This window comes from Myotis yumanensis, unplaced genomic scaffold (assembly GCF_028538775.1).
Source record: "Myotis yumanensis isolate MYYU_CA2020_CCGP unplaced genomic scaffold, mMyoYum1.0.hap1 SCAF_1, whole genome shotgun sequence".
NCBI lineage: Eukaryota > Metazoa > Chordata > Mammalia > Chiroptera > Vespertilionidae > Myotis > Myotis yumanensis.
In genome coordinates this window covers 152063365-152079590 of record NW_027223752.1, presented here as the reverse complement: position 1 = coordinate 152079590, position 16226 = coordinate 152063365, and the positions used below count along the sequence as shown (strand labels likewise).

Here is a 16226-nt window from a genome sequence, read left to right as displayed (position 1 = left end):
ATGTCAGTCATCATTTTTGTCCATGGTGTCCACACTGTATATGCTCCCCTCCCATTAGTCAATTAGTAGCCATCTGTCAGTTTTGCGGTGCTGGTGCCCACGTAACCCTTATAGTAGCCTAATGCTACATCACAATATCTACGTTGTTCGTTCACCTCACTTGATCTCATCACGGAGGCATTGTATCATCTCACAGCATCAGAGAAAGGAGGGGGAGTACAGTACAAGAAGGTATTTTGAAAGAGTCTACATTTATGTAGCTTTCCTTACAGTGTATTGTTATTATTGTGCTATTTTATTATTAGTTATTGTTGTTAGTCTCTTGCTGTGCCTAATTTGCAAATTACATTTTATTATACATGTGTATGTATAAGATACATACACATTTAGAATGAGAATAAACATAGCATATATAGGTGCAGTACTATTCAAGCATCCACTGGGGGTCCTGGAACATATCTCCCACAAATAAGGGGGGGGGGGGGGCTACTGTGCTTTAATTGTGCTTTCTCTCATTTATCATTTCAAACAACCTATCCTGAATTGGCAGTCTCGTTCTTACAACAACTCTTTGATCATCCATGATGTGGGAACAGGGCAGAAGCAGAAGCAGAGGAAACATAGAAAGAGATGCACAATTTATGACACAAGAAGGAGCCTCGAGATAAGGCAGCAAAAGAGGCTTCTAGGAGCCTTTTTAAAACAATCCCCTGTACCAGGTGTTACACGAGAAAACCAAGATCAGAGGCTGTAGAAGAAGATTATTATCGGTAGATAGGGTTCAACATATTATTCTTCCCACCCTAGCACATTTTTCATATTCCACAGCATTTTTTTTTCTATGCATTTTTAAAGACATCATTCTGCTTCTGAGACTATGACTTCTCTCCCCTGACCATCAGGAGGTAGTGCTGGAAATAAATGTTGAGGCAGGGATGGTGCCCAGACTCAGCCATGTTCCTGGTCTGATTATTGGGTAAGTATACCCCATGGTTCATTAGCTTTTAGAAGATTCTGCCTCAGCATTGGCTGCATAAACAATAGTACCTAGGTGTGTTAACTCTTGTCAAATTCTTTCTGAAAAAAGATGGAAAATATTTTCCATTTAGGATACTCTATCCAAATAACATTTGATGCTCAAAGTTGTTTGGCAATGGGCTTCTCATGAAGTATAGGAATCTTGCCTGGTCCTCCTTAGAACATTAGGAAAAAATTCTTTCCAGATGGCAGGAGTTGTAAGTGAAATCCACAAAATTAATAATTTTTTCTGTCATCAGGTTTTCTAATATGGCTGAGTAAGCTAGAGGAGATACAAGACAATTTTTTGTTAAGAAGAACTTCCTGAAGTTCGACTGCCATCCATAGTGGCTTTAAAATAATCTTTGGTGTTTCCGGCCAGCGTGGCTCAGTGGTTGAGTGTTGACTTATGAATCAGGAGGTCATGGTTTGATTCCCGGTCAGGGCTTGTGCCCAGGTTGCTCCATCCCCAGTGTGGGGCATGCAGGAGGCAGCCGATCGATGATGATTCTCTTGTCATTGATGTTTCTATCTCTCCCTCTCCCTTCCTCTCTGAAATCAATAAAAATATATTACAAATTAGTCTTTGGTGTGATCTTACAGTTGATCTGAACCATCTTCCTATAGGTAACTATTTACAGTAAAATTGCAGATGTGGGTAAATTACATGGCCTGAAAACTATAGAGACAACAGAATGAGATATTTTGAGATGAGATCAAGACTATGTTGATAAAATAAAAACATTGCTGTTGCCAGAATAGCCTACTCATATTGTTGTTATGAAATATACACCATAGGATCTGCTCTCATGTGCTATTTATGCAATAAAGCTGGCCTTTAGATTAGGGTTGCTATTCAAACAGAAGTACCTTGATAGGAGGATTGTTAAAAAATAGAGATCACTAGAGGTCCAAGGTCCAGGATATTTGGCCTTGTTAGCTATAGTGGTGGTGGGGGAGGGGAGGGCAATTTTTTAAAGTCATTTTCTTCTGTGGTACACAGAGTTCCTTTAAACAGCCCTTCCCTGTTTTTCCTTATTCCCCTCCCCAGCTCTGTCCTGTAATGGCTATTGTCTTCTTGATAGGTTCAACCCAAAGCTCACCTCCACCCTTTCCTCTTTATCTTAGTCCTCCAACCATCAACTTTCGATTCCTATAACATCTCTGCCTTGTCGTGCAAACTCACTGCACACTTTTGCCTTCCATTTTCAGGCTATGTTTTATAGAATACATATCTTTTCCCCAAATGAAGGGCCAAAGTAGCTTCATAGTGATAGGAAAAAGGCACTGGTGTAAAAAAGATGAATCAGCTCTGTTGCACTGCTACACTGAGAGGTAAGAGCTTTGTTAGAAGCTTTGAGAGCACTAGTAGTATGGAAAACAAAGGTAATGAATGAGAGTGTGAATAAGAACTCTGGACTGGTTCAAAATTTATATCCATCTATGTATCTATACATCTATATCAATTTTGAACCAGTTCAGAGTGTCTTCTTACTCCCTAATTTATTTTCTATATCACTAGACAGCTATACTTATACATACACATATAGTATAGATGTAGATATAGATTAGAGATAGAGATAGGAATAGAGATAGAGATAGCGGTATATTCTACTATCTACTATACTGGGTTGACTATTTAAGCATCAAAATTTGTTCAATAAGTGAAAACTGCCTAGTTTGTTTTATGATGTGCAAATGATCAAAATTTTCCAAAATATAAATTGTTCTACTGGGATTCCTCCACCACAAAAAAGTTTTTACATTTCAATAAGCACTTTACACATTTGTTTTCATACCATTCATTTGCGTTTTGTCACCATTATGCGGAATTAGGGGAGTATTTCAATTGAAGTCAATTTGGAAAAGTCTGAGCACTTTGGTGAAATTAGTACTAGAGACAGACATTCATCGCAGTGTGCACTTGCCAGAAATGATTTTGATTTTTTTCTTAGTTCAGACTCAGATTAATCTAAGGAACATAAAGTTGGCGAGGTAATTTAATTTATTTGGACTCAAAATCATTCTTCTTGTCTATTAGAGTGTTTGCTTATTTTTAACTCAAGACTAACACATGTCTATAATAATATTTAATAAATCTAGAATACCAGTTACCTATAATTTAGGAATGATAAAAGAAGAGCATCCTTTTAAAACAGTAAGATCTGGTGCTAAAATCATATCGTTTCAGTGTTTCCCAGAGCGTGAAAGATGAGTGTGCATGAGCACGGCCCCTACAAAGTAGCAGGATAAAACATCACCTCTAAAACAGGTTAGATAAAAATGAGGTCATTTCACACAAAGTCCAGAATGATTAAAAACTCACTACTAGCACCTTCTGACCCCACACTCAGCACCGTGGTCCGGCCTGTGAACCTTGAGCATCAGGCCATGGTGAGCAATGTCAAAGATTTGCTGGAAGCACAGCTTTCTGAGAGATGTCTGAGACTCAAGCACAGAATCCTTGCTCCACTAGAGAGCACTAATGACCAAACTCTTATTACTGAAGCTTTGGCAGAGACAATTTACTTTTTATAAATCTGATTATACTTTAACCATTACAACTAACTTCCCTAGAGAAGCAGTTCTAATATGGTGAATATAGTAACTTTAAGCATCTTTTAATAGGGAAGAGCTTGTGTGCTCTGTTTCATGATAGTATCTGACAAATATATACATATGTAGAAGTGGATTACAAAATCATTCATATTACTCCTCTTTCTTTTTATTTTTAAACTAGAGGCCTGGTGCATGAAATTCATGCAAGAGTAGGCCTTTCCTCCCCTGGCTGCCAGTACTAGCTTCCCTCTGGCACCCGGGACCCGGGCTTTCCTCATAGAGGGAGGCCCCACCCACCTGCTGCAACCTGCCAGCCAGTGGCCTAGGCCTCCCTCCCTCTGTGGGGCAATCATAGGGCAATGGCCGGGCCTCCAACCAATCGCATAGCACCTGCCTTGGCTGGCCTGGCGCCAGTGGGTATCATAGCATTGTCCTGGATGGTCATCTGGATGGTCGCCCAGAAGGTCATCTGGATGGTCATTCTGCTATTCAGCCATCCAGTCTCATTAACATATTATGCTTTTATTATTATAGATTCCAACATAGCACTATAGGACTTCAAATTTTCAAATAATGTCAACACCAGCAAAGAAAAAGTGATGAATATGACTGTGTGGAATAGAATGTCATTTCACTGCCCAAAATGCTGATATGATATCATGCCAGAGTTATGTTATGCTTTCTCTTTTACCAAAAACCAACTGTGTGTTCCCTGAGGTTCACGGTCAATCTTAAAGAACTCTCCTACTTTTTAGATACAAATAAAATCCAGAAAATCATTATGTCATTATCTATATCTACACTAATAAAAGACAGAGATGCTAATTGACTGTACCTGCACTACACTCACCAGCCAATCAGAAGAGTATGCAAATTAACCCAAAAAAAGATGGCCGTTAAATTTGCATACTGCAGGTGGGGTGGGCAGTGCCAGATGCCCCCCAGTGAGGCAGAGCCAGCGATCACTCTAGTCAGAAGCCTGAGGCCTGGGTAGGAGCAGAGCTGGCAATTGCCTGGGGCTGGGGGTCCCCTGCCCAGGCCTCACACCCACCAGAAGCCTGAGGTCTGGGCAGGGGAGGAGCCTGCGATTGCCTGGGGTTGGGCGTTCTCTGCCCAGGCCTACTGCCCAAACCTGAGGCCTGGGAAGGGGTGGAGCCTGCTATCGGAGCAGGCTTAGGGTCCCCTGCCCAGGCCTAATGCCCCAGCCAGAGGCCTGAGGCCTGGGCAGGGGCAGAGCCTACGATCGCATGGGGCTGGGGGTCCCCTGCCCAGGCCTAATGCCCCGCCTAAGGCCTTAGGCCTGGGCAGGGGCCGAGCTGGGGATCGTTGTGAACTACAGAAGAAACACCTTTTCTGACCACTCATTGGCTAAGCTCCCTATATGCCACTGGTAGTATTCTTAGTAACTTGGGTAATAAGAATCCTAGAAGTTGATGTAGGGTTTTTCCACCTCACTCCTAGAGAAAAAAATGAAGGACTGCTGCTGGAGGGGCTAAGAAATGTCATATCCTGCCCTAGCCAGTTTGGCTCAGTAGATAATGCCTCGGCCTGCCTACCACAGGATCTGGTTTCAATTCTGACCAAGGGCATGTGCCTAGGTTGCAGGCTCCTTCCCGGCCGGGGCCCAGATCAGCGCTCATGCAGGAGAGAACCAATCAAAGTGTTCCTCTCACTTTGATGTTTCTCTCTGTCTTTCCCTTTCTCTTCCACATTCTCTAAAAATCAATGGAAACATATCCTCAGGTGAGGATAAAAAATAATAATAAAGAAATGTCATATCCTATGAAAGACACATCTTGAAAATGCCTAAAGAAAGATGACATTTTTTCATGGTGAAGGGATTGGAGTCTGTGTTGATGAAAACACCTTGGTGGCTGTGGTGACTGGCAGTGGCTGCAGCAGCAGGGTGATGGGGCTGGTGCCTTCCCCTGATCAGCCTGGTCACCTCCCACAAAGGGAGGCAAGACTGCAGCTTAAGTCCACTCCCCAAGAGGAGCAAGGAGCAGGCCTAAGCCATCAGTAGGACATCCTTTGAGGGCCCCCACTATATGAGAGGGGGCAGGCTGGGCTGAGGGACCAACCCCCCCCCCAGGTGCATGAATTTCGTGCACCGGGCCCCTAGTCTACACTAATAAAAGACAGACATGCAAATTGACTGTACCTTCGCTATGCCTTAAGCTACGCCCACCAGCCAATATGAGTGACTATATGCAAATTAACTCAACCAAGATGGTGGCTGGCAGCCACAGAGCTGGAGCAAGCAGGAGGCTTTGTTGCCCCAAAGATGGAGAAAACCAAGCTTCCCGATTGCGGCGGACTGGCTCTGAGCTCCACTCAAAGCAACAAACTTTAAATTATAGAAGGTAAATAAACCCCAAATACCTGCTTTCAGCTGGCCATGGCCAAGGAGCTGGAGCGAGTAGGTGGCTTTCCTCCTGCCTGCCCTGGCTGGCTCTGAGCTCCTCTCAAGGCTACAAAGTTTCAATTATAGAAGGTAAATAAATCCCAGAATAAAAAAAAAAAGACAAAAAGGAGAGGCTGGGAGCTTCTGTCACTGGGGGCCTTGGCCAGCCTGAAAACGGCCCTCAACCCCTCACCCAGGCTGGCCAGGGACTCCAGTGGGACGCCCACCCTGATCCGGGACACCCTTCAGGGCAAACCAGCCAGCCCCCACCTGTGCACCAGGCCTCGATTCTATATAATAAAAGGGTAATATGCAAACTGACCTTAACAGCAGAACGACTGGGAATGACTGGTGACTATGACACACACTGACCACCAGTGGGCAGACGCTCAATGCAGGAGCTGCCCCTTGGTGGTCAGTCCACTCTCACAGGGGGAGCTCTGCTCAGCCACAAGCCAGGCTGATGGCTGCCAGTACAGCGGTGGTGGTGGGAGCCTCTCCTGCCTCCTCAGCAGCACTAAGGATCTCCGACTGCAGCTTAGGCCTGCTTCCTGCTCGCAAGTGGACATCCCTCGAGGGCTGCTGGCCTACCAGAGGGATGTCTGACTGCCAGCTTGGGCCCAACACCCCGGGGGAGCAGGCCTAAGCTAGCAGGTGGACATCCTCTGAGGGGTCCCAGACTGGGAGAGGGCATAGGCCTGGCTGAGGGACCCCTCCTGAGTGCACAAATTTTTGTGCACCGGGCACTCAAGGCAGGGTCGATGGGGAGGTTGCGGCGCCACCCCCTGTCACACACAGAGCAGGGCCAATCAGGGGTTGGGGAGCTCCCCACTGTCACGCACAGACTAGGGCTGATAGGGGAGTTGGGGCACTGCCCCCTGTCACACACAGAGCAGGGCCCATCAGGAGGTTGGGGAGCTCCCCCCTGTCACGCTGCTTTAGGGGCCAGGAGGCCTCGCAGCTCTGCTGATTCCAGTGCTGGGAGGCCTCGCGGCTCCGCTTGACACCGGGGCAGTGAGACCTCACTGCTCCGCTGATCCCAGGGTTGGAGGCCTCGCGGCTCGGCTGATCCATGTGCTGGGAGGCATATTACCCTTTTACTATATAGGATAGAGGCCTGGTGCACGGGTGGGGGCCGGCTGGTTTTCCCTGAAGGGTGTCCTGGATCAGGGTGGGGGTCCCGCTTGGGTGCCTGGCCAGCCTGGATGAGGGGATGATGGCTGTTTGCAGATGGTCGCACCCCCTTCATGGTGGGGGTCCCCACTGGGGTGCCTGGCCAGCCTGGGTGAGGGGCTGAGGGCTGTTTTCAGGCTGGCGGGTGACTGAATCTCCCAACCTCTCCTTTTTTTCTTTTTTTCTTTTTTTTTTTTTAAATATATTTTATTGATTTTTTACAGAGAGGAAGGGAGAGAGATAGAGAGTTAGAAACATCAATGAGAGAGAAACATCGATCAGCTGCCTCCTGCACATCTCCTACTGGGGATGTGCCCGCAACCCAGGTACATGCCCTTGACCGGAATTGAACCTGGGACCTTTCAGTCCACAGGCCGACCCTCTATCCACTGAGCTAAACCAGTTTTGGCTCTTTTTTTTTATTCTAGGATTTATTTACCTTCTATGGCTGTCACTGGAGCTGAGAGCTGCTCCAGCTCTGAGACCTCAGTTGCTGAAAGCAGGTTTCTGGGGTTTGTTTGGGTTCTGTAATTGAAACTCTGTTGCAACTCTAGCTCTGAGTCCCGGCTGGCTGAAAGCAGGTTTCTGGGGATTGTTTAGCTTCTATATTTGCAACATTGTTTCTTAGAGTGCAAGCTCAGAGGCCGGCAGTGGCAGGCAGGGAACGTTGGTTTCCTCCATCACTGGAGCAAGCAAGCCTCCTGTTCGCTTCAGCTGCCTGGCTGCCGGCCTCCATCTTGGTTGGCAGTTAATTTGCATATCCTGCTAATTAGCCAATGGGAAGTGTTTGGGGGTATGGTCAATTTGCATGTTTCTCTTTTATTAGATAGGATAAAAGGCTAATTGTCTTTCTGTCTGTCTGCTAGCTATAACGCACACTGACCACTAGGGGGCGGATGCTCAATGCCAGAGCTGCCATGACATGCACTGGTCATTTAAAAATAAATGGCACTGCCCTAGCCAGTTTGGCTCAGCAGATAGAACATCAGCCTGCAGACTGAAAGGTCCTGGTTCAATTCTGGTCAAGGGCACATGCCAAGGTTGCAGGCTCAATTTGTAGTAGGGGTTGTGCAGGAGGCAGCAGATCAATGATTTTCTCTATCAATGATGTTTCTATCTCTCTCTCCCACTCCCTTCCTCTATATCAATAAAAATATATTTTAAAAAATAAAAAATAAGTAAATGGCACCACAGACCTGGCCCCCACAAACCAACACTCAGCTTCCCCCAAGTGGGACACAGGCCCCACCACCACCCCAAAGCAACACCCCACCAAATCTTAACCAATGCTGCCAAGACCCCATGGTGCAAAATGGGGCCCACAATCCAGCCCAGCCCAGAAACAGTCACTGTGGGTGATGGGTAATGACGTCACGCAGCAACGCCCCTCTTCCTCTCCCTAACAACTAGCCTCCTTGGAGTTTCTTCAGCCCAGGAACCCTACTTGCTTTATAGCCACGTGTAAACATTTCACACTTTAACCAAATGTCTGTGAAGCATTTTCCCACCCCTCATCTCATTTGATCATCACAGAAGTCCTGGAGTAGGTAGATAGGAGACTCGGTGGAATCCTATTTTCTTTTCATTAGCCGGAAAATGGAGATTTAGAAAGTTTAGAAACTTGACCAGACTGAAAAGAAGTAAGAAATGGTAGACCTTGAAAATGACTTTAGGTTTTCCTCACTGCGCAGAATATAGTCAAACACTGCTGCAGTTAAATATGTTACCCTTTGTTCTCCCTGCACGATCTACAGTAATAATATGCTTTGTGTTGATATTTACTGCTGTACTGATGACAATTATCTGAAAAAGAAGTTGGGGTGTTTCACTGGGCTGGAAAAAGCTTAGCTAAATCAGAAAGCAGGTCTAATTAAGCAAGTTTATTCTATATATATATAAGGCTAAATTGACGCATGCATGCGCAATACATATAACGCTCTTGCTGGTGCCAATTGCATGCGTATGTTTTGATCTGTCATTGTCGATCGTGAATTTGATTGACACTTCTATTATAGAGAAAGGGTGAAGAGCGACATTAAAATATTCTAATTAATTTTCTTTCAATGTGCATGAATCCATGCACCAGGACACTAGTAGAACTATAACACCATTGGATAGACATGATGCTGGTGGGTATGAAATACATACCATTTCTGTAACACATAACTAAAGTAAAATAGCTATTTAAATTTTTTAACTAAAATAAATTTTTAAACTTTATTTGCATTTATTTCTTGCTGAATTTATTCCCAGAACAGAAATGTTTGTTTATTTACTTTCTTGGGGGATATCTTCCTCTGTGCAGCCTCTTCTTGTGACTTGGAATAATTTGTTTTTCTATAAGATCATCTTAATGTGGCAGAGCAAGCTCATGTATGCGTTGAATTGCTTGTACATTCTGTGAGTAGACAGACTATCTTGGGGGCTTTATTCACATGGATGTGCTCAATCTATATCTAAACCATTAAGTTCAGCATGATTTTGCATTTTTAGGCATATGTAGCAAAAATTCAGCATTTCAGGGGAGCCATGGAACCTGTGTCCAGTTCCTCTGTTTGGCCTGGGCACACCTATCAACTTAGCCATTGGAACAATGGAATGGCTATAAAGTGACATCTTTCAGATGCACGGTGGTTTTTGGATATACACGTCCTCTATGGCCGGGCTGTTTTGCCAGTGATCTTAGAGGAAACACAAAGATTTGAACCTCTTGAGGTGCATGATTTTGTGGGGTTCTCTGGGTCGAGTGAATAGCAGACTATCTTCAGAGATCATCTGGAGCTGTTTACAGGAAGAGCAAAATAAAATATTTTTGAAAAATATATTTTTATTTTGTCATGGAAAACTGAGAAACAGTGTTTAGTTGAGAAGTTTTGTAAAGATAGTGGTTTGATTGCCAGCTTCTTCAGAGTCAAAATCCACAAAAAATAATTAGGAATTAAAACTTCTTATAGATCAAATGAGGTTTTGATACAGAATTTCTTAGATTCAGTTATAAGTATACTGACTCAGGATCTCTATATCATGGTCTCTCTCCCTCTCTTCCATGTCTCACACATATTTCATAGTTGGCTCCACACTTCCTCCTCAAATCTGTTCTCTCTCCTGTTTCCCATTCCATTGAAGTACATCAATCCATTCATCTAAAAAACTGTGTAGTCATTCTCATCCAATTGGCCAAGTCCTTGTGATTCTGTTTCTTAAACCTCTCTCAATTCTTTCCTCTCATTTTTAGCCTTTCTCTGATACTTTTACTTAGGCTCTCATTTCTCTCACTTGGATTTAGATAGTATTAGTTTATCTCTCTGCTTCCAGTCTCTTTCTTTCGATTCACTCTCCCTATTAGCAAAAGTCTTTTCTCTCTCGGCTGTCTCTAAATGATATATCACTCCCTACTTAAATACTCAAATACTCGCATGGCTCCTTGTTGCCTGTGAGAGTACTCTTTATATTTTAATGCTACAATATGTTATAATAAATGCCAGAGTTGACATACACAAGATATATCCATGTTGCAAAGGCGGGTAAGATCAACACTAACCTGTTATGATGCAAAACCTCCTGTGACTGCCCTCTGCTAATGGAGGGATCTGACAAAGGAGTGGATGCTTAATACAGTTTAAAGCATAGGCTTGGGAGTCAAACAATCATACATTCAAATTTCTGACCTCTAAGTCCAGTTTTTCACCTGTATAATTGGGATAATCATGCCTATAATACAGAGTTTCTGTGATGGTTCATTGAGACAATTGATTTAATGCCCTGACAATGCCTATTGCATAGTAGGTATCCATATATATTAGTACTTGCCCCTGTAGAGATATGAAGAAATACAAGAGAATGCCTTAGCATGAAAAGTTATTTCAAACAGAAAAGGACACACAAAATGGTTGCCCAAGTGAAATAGTATGACCCATTTGAGAAACTCCAGTGCTGTGCCGCCACATCCAGTTCGAGTAACACTGACATTATTTGTAAACCAATTCTTTTTGAAAATATGTTTCTATTGATTTAAGAGAGAGGAAGGGAGAGGGAAAGAGAGATAGAAACATTGATGAGAGAGAAACATCGATTGGCTGACTCCTGCATGCCCCCTACTGGGGATCGGATCTGCAACCCTGGCATGTGCCCTGACCATAATCGAACCTGGCGATCTCCTGTGCATGGGTTGACACTGAACCAGCTGAGCTACACCAGCCAGGCTGTAAACCAATTATTAATTGAATTTCAGGAATCCCCACAGGATGTTTACATCCTTGGTCACTACCAATACTATGCAAGTTAATACCCTTCAGTCATTTTGTAGTTGTTGTTAATCTTCACCCAAGGATATCCCCCCCCCACCCCCCCCCCCCCCCCGCCCCTTGATTTTTAGAGAGAGTGGAAGGGAGGGAAAGAAACAGAGAGACAAACATCGATGTGTGAGAGAGAAACATCGATGTGAGAGAGACACATTGATTGGTTGCCTACCGCACTCCCCAATCAGAGCCAGGGATGGAGCTTGCAACCCAGGTACATGCTCTTTACTGGAATCAGACCCATGACCCTCCAGTCTGCAGGCTGACACTCTATCTACTGAGCCAAACTGGCTAGAGCCCCCTCAGTTGTTTTGATGATCCAAAATGTCCCTACATATTTTCAGATGCTTTAAATGGGGACAAATACCACCCCAAATTGTGAACCATTAAAAGACACCTCATAAAGATATTATAGATACAATTAATAAACTTTTTTAAAAACAAATACTTTTCTTGTCATTAGATCTTATCATTGGTCATCCTAAAATGTTACTTTGCTATACTACTTAAAGGGTAATAATATATTTTCTGTTCTGTAATGTTTCATAAAACACTATGTCAAAATGGGGTGTGGGCCTTTTCTCAGTGCTGGCTCTATCTTGGGTTCTCTCTCTGTTGCCACAAACTGGGTAAAGATTTAGAGAGAATTTCCCTGAAAGAAAATCCTTTGCCCCTCTTGTGTTTTCTCTTGAAGACTCTCTGCTTCATACACTCTATCCACTGCTCTCCAATTTATGGATTCAATACCTACTCTCCAACAGGTAAGGCACTCTGGGTTGAGTTGAAGAGATGAAGATCATAAACAATGTTTTCATACACCTGGATTAGTAGAGTTGCTAGACAGGATGGAAGAAATAATCCAAGAAGAAAACTGGGAGGTGAGAGGGAATAAACACCATGAGTAAAATATCAACAGAGAATATGTCACGAAGTAGGGGAGAAAAGAAAATTGGAACTACTGGTGCTATACAACAGAGTTGTGTATTTCCTATAAATAAATCAGAGTGGTCTGGGGGAGGGGAGCATCTTGTTCTTTGTATAGCATCTAGGAGGGCTCACAGACACACCCAGCTGAGAAAATCCGTTCCAGTGACGGGGAACAGCGTGGAGATGACAATGGTGGATGCCGTGCTGAGGCTGCTGCAATGGCTCTAGTTTAGATATCACCTGGCTCCTGGACCCCGTGGTGTTTTGTTTGTTTGTTTGTTTTCCAGTTTTGAAACTAAAAGGCTGACTCAATTTTAAAGTCCATAAATTTTTTCTATCCGCATGTGCTTTTTTCAAGTGGGCAATGAACTATATTTACTCTTATGACTTGGGAAATACAGTGACTCTGAAATTTTCTAAGGAGGTAAATGCATCTAATCAAATATCACAAAGGCCACACAAGATAATGTCCTTCAATTTCATTAAGTAGAAATGATGATGGATTCTTTCAAAAGAAATAACTTTTTATAAAATAAGTATAGCATTTACACACACACCTCTGCATGGAAATCCAAGAATATGATGAAAATAATTATAATGATTTATAGACCATCTTCTCTATGCCATGCACTTTGCCAGACAATGAACCTATAAAATCTTAAGTTCTGTAAAGATTACAGATCACTAAAAGCCAGTAAGGTAGGTACATTTTATAAATGAGGAGTTTGAGTAACTTGGATATTGGACATTCAATATTTGTATAGCCAGGATTCCTACCTGGTCTATGATTTCAAAATTTATAGCTTTTAATACTTTTTTTTTCAGTGCATGTGGATTAGATTAAGATAGGAGTTAAGATGGCATTGTTACTTTTATGATAGTGATTTATCCTATGTAAGAAAAAATATTGATAGTACTTGATTTCATTAAATTAAGAAAATAAAAAATGACCAAGAAAATATGGAGGACTCTTATTCTATAGATATCAACTATAAATTCCTTGATTGTTGACCTGAATTGATACTGGAACTCTCAGAAAGTAGATGAAGACGAAAGTGGACTATTGTGGACTTCATTAAATAAATAAAGGAGAATTGATTGGTAAAAAAATAGAAACATTGCAAGTAATCTTATAATTTTGAGTTTAAATTGGTTTGTGACAGGAACATTTATTTCAGAACTTTTTGTATGGTTAAAAATAAATTTTGGAAACTACTAGAATGTTCCCTCATATGGACAGTTGAACAAATTGTAGTTCATGAAAACCCTGGAAAATTACATAGTCATTTAAAAGAAAGCATTAGATCTATGTCAATTGTCTGGGACAGAGTCCATGATTATAGTGAGGAAGAAAAGCAAGATGCAGAGATGAATACATAATATGATCCATTCCCCAGGTCAGATTGTACAGAATCTGACATGGAGTTTAGACTTAGATATTTATTAGTGAGTGTTTTATAATCAACAACTTGGGAAGGAAGAGGGGACAGCAAAATTGGGCAGAGGGTGAAAAAGGTGTGAAAAGACCCAGTGAGGAGGTCTAGAACCAGAATGGGCCATCAGGATGTCCCTGTACTGGGCCAACATGTCCAATAAGTCATATTCTGACCTCTATCAGTCACTTGATGTGGGCTGCACAGGAAGTAGGATGACCTTGGATGAGCTAGCCCTCTGCAGCTGAGGCAATCTCTGAACAAACCCGGAGTTGAAGGCATCTGCTGACAGCACTCCCAACTTCTGGTTTCTTCATTGAAGGAGAATCTGGGTGGTACTTCTATCTATCACAATACCTGAAACAAATTATGCCCAAACTCAAAAGGTGTAAACATATTTGTAAATGATTATATGTGCATGGGGAATAGTAGAATATAAACATTGGTGGTGGGATAAGCAATTGAGCTGTGGCGAGTGCAGTTAATAAAAATAAAAAGTAAAAATATGAATAACAAAAGAGAAGATATAATATTTTATTTAGGTAAAATAAAAAATATGTTTAAAATGTGCTTAGAGCAAAGTATTACAGGATGGCCATCTAATAGTATTTATCTGGTTGTAACATTACCTTTCCATTGTGCTTCTTTACGCTATTTGAGTACAAACAAATTATCTAGAAAATTTGAGAAATTATGAAGCTATTTAAAAATTAATAGCAAATTATGTGATGCTAGATATACTTAAAATTAGGCCTCAAGTTTTCAGAAAGTAGATTTCAAAAAGTTTAGGTCACATAGCAAGATATTCTAAAAAAATAAGATGGATTTAGTGGATTTGGAGTTTCAAAACCAGTCATAATCTTCAAAAGTAAAGTTAATAACTTAATTTCATATGCAACATACATTTATTCAAATATTTCTTTCTTTTTTAATCACCCAAGTATATATTTTTATTTATTTCAGAGAGAGAGAGAGAGAGAGAGAAACATTGATGTGTGAGAGAAACACGATCGATTGGTTGCCCCTTGTATGTGCCCCAACTGAGGATAGAACTGCAACCTAGATATGTGTCCTGACCGGGAATGGAATCTGCCAGCTTTTGGTGTATAGAACAATGCTCCAACCAATGAGCCACACAGCCAGGGCTATTCACATATTTCTTGAGTGCTTCCATTGACCCAAGATCTGTTCTCGAATGTTGGGTTCCATATGAAAAGATGTCTGGCCTTGTGGATCTCACATTCTATAGGAAGAAAGAGAAAATAAACATGAAGAACAATAGGTGACTAAATTCTATGGCAAGTTAAAGTTGTTGGAGGTCAATTTCCAAGGAAACAGGCTGTCATACTGTATGATTTGCATTCAGGAGTGTTTGCTCTTGTGAAGAACAGCTCAAGGGGTGGGGTGGACATGGGTAGAGGTGGGCAGGGGGAGTTGGGGAAAATAGGCACACAAGCAGACCAGAGTTGGCAGCCATAGCTTAAAGGTGAAGGGACACTCACTGTGGCTCCTGTTGGAAGCATTCTCCCACTGGGAACATGTCCACTAGGTTAGTAGAATCTGTAGTTGAGGTACCTTGCTTATATTAACCTGAGATCCTATGAGTCCCATGCTGTCAATGAGCCCAGTTATTAATAGTATCTTCCACTGTCATCCCTGGCCTCTAGAGGACGGCCTCCACTGAACACGTCCTTAATGTCCATGCTCCTCTGACCAGCATGTTCCTTATTCCTTGGGTAAGTAGAATTTTTCTCTCATGGATCATAGGGGTCTGGCAGGGCTTCTGACCTACTTAATGTGTCCACTTCTGTGAGCTTTCTGATTCCTCTACAACTCTAAGTGCAACAGTTCAGCACTTCCCTCTCACAGAGTGTGATCCATCACTCTCTCTAAGCTTCTGGGAGCCATCCCAGCACCTTGCTTGCCTCCCCTCCCTCTGCACCCCCGAGACTTTGTATGGATTTTTAAAGCCTGTAACCTGGGACAATGCTATTGCAACAATGAACTCTCATTCATCCAGCATCCTCAGAATGCCAGCCCATGTGTACTCTCCTGGATCCAGCCAATGTATATATTGGCAAGCTTTTCTTTAGATTACAATCCCTTTTCCACTGTAGCAGACTCAGCACTTCAGAGGGTTGGTTGTAATTGAGACCTACTTATTGGCTTAGTAATGGTGTGAAGGGAGGGAGGAAAGTGGGGGAATATCCTGAGATATTTGGTCTTGCAGGGAAGACACCTCAACCTAAGCTAGGCTAGCTGGATAATTAACAAGGAAGAGTGTGTTACTTTGACATTCTCAAAGGGTTCAGGAGTATCTGGAGATTCAACATTTGGAAATTCTGCAACCCAAATATCCACATCCTGACCTTGTTGTAGCAGACTTTCAGGTGTAGAGGATTGCACTTTCTAAAG

The 16226-nt window shown here is 42.5% G+C and overlaps 1 long non-coding RNA gene across 2 annotated transcripts in view; it reads right to left on the bottom strand.

The window, feature by feature from the left end:
• The window catches only part of LOC139022158 (uncharacterized), a 76707-nt gene that overhangs the window by 33172 nt on the left and 27309 nt on the right, over positions 1-16226 (bottom strand). Inside the window, exon 1 of one of the 2 annotated variants that reach the window (XR_011473611.1) lies at positions 13988-14111. The exons of the other annotated variant lie outside the window; for it this stretch is intronic. This is a non-coding gene — a long non-coding RNA (uncharacterized lncRNA). Of the gene's footprint in view, positions 1-13987; positions 14112-16226 lie in introns of those variants that run through there. 2 annotated transcript variants of the gene reach the window in all.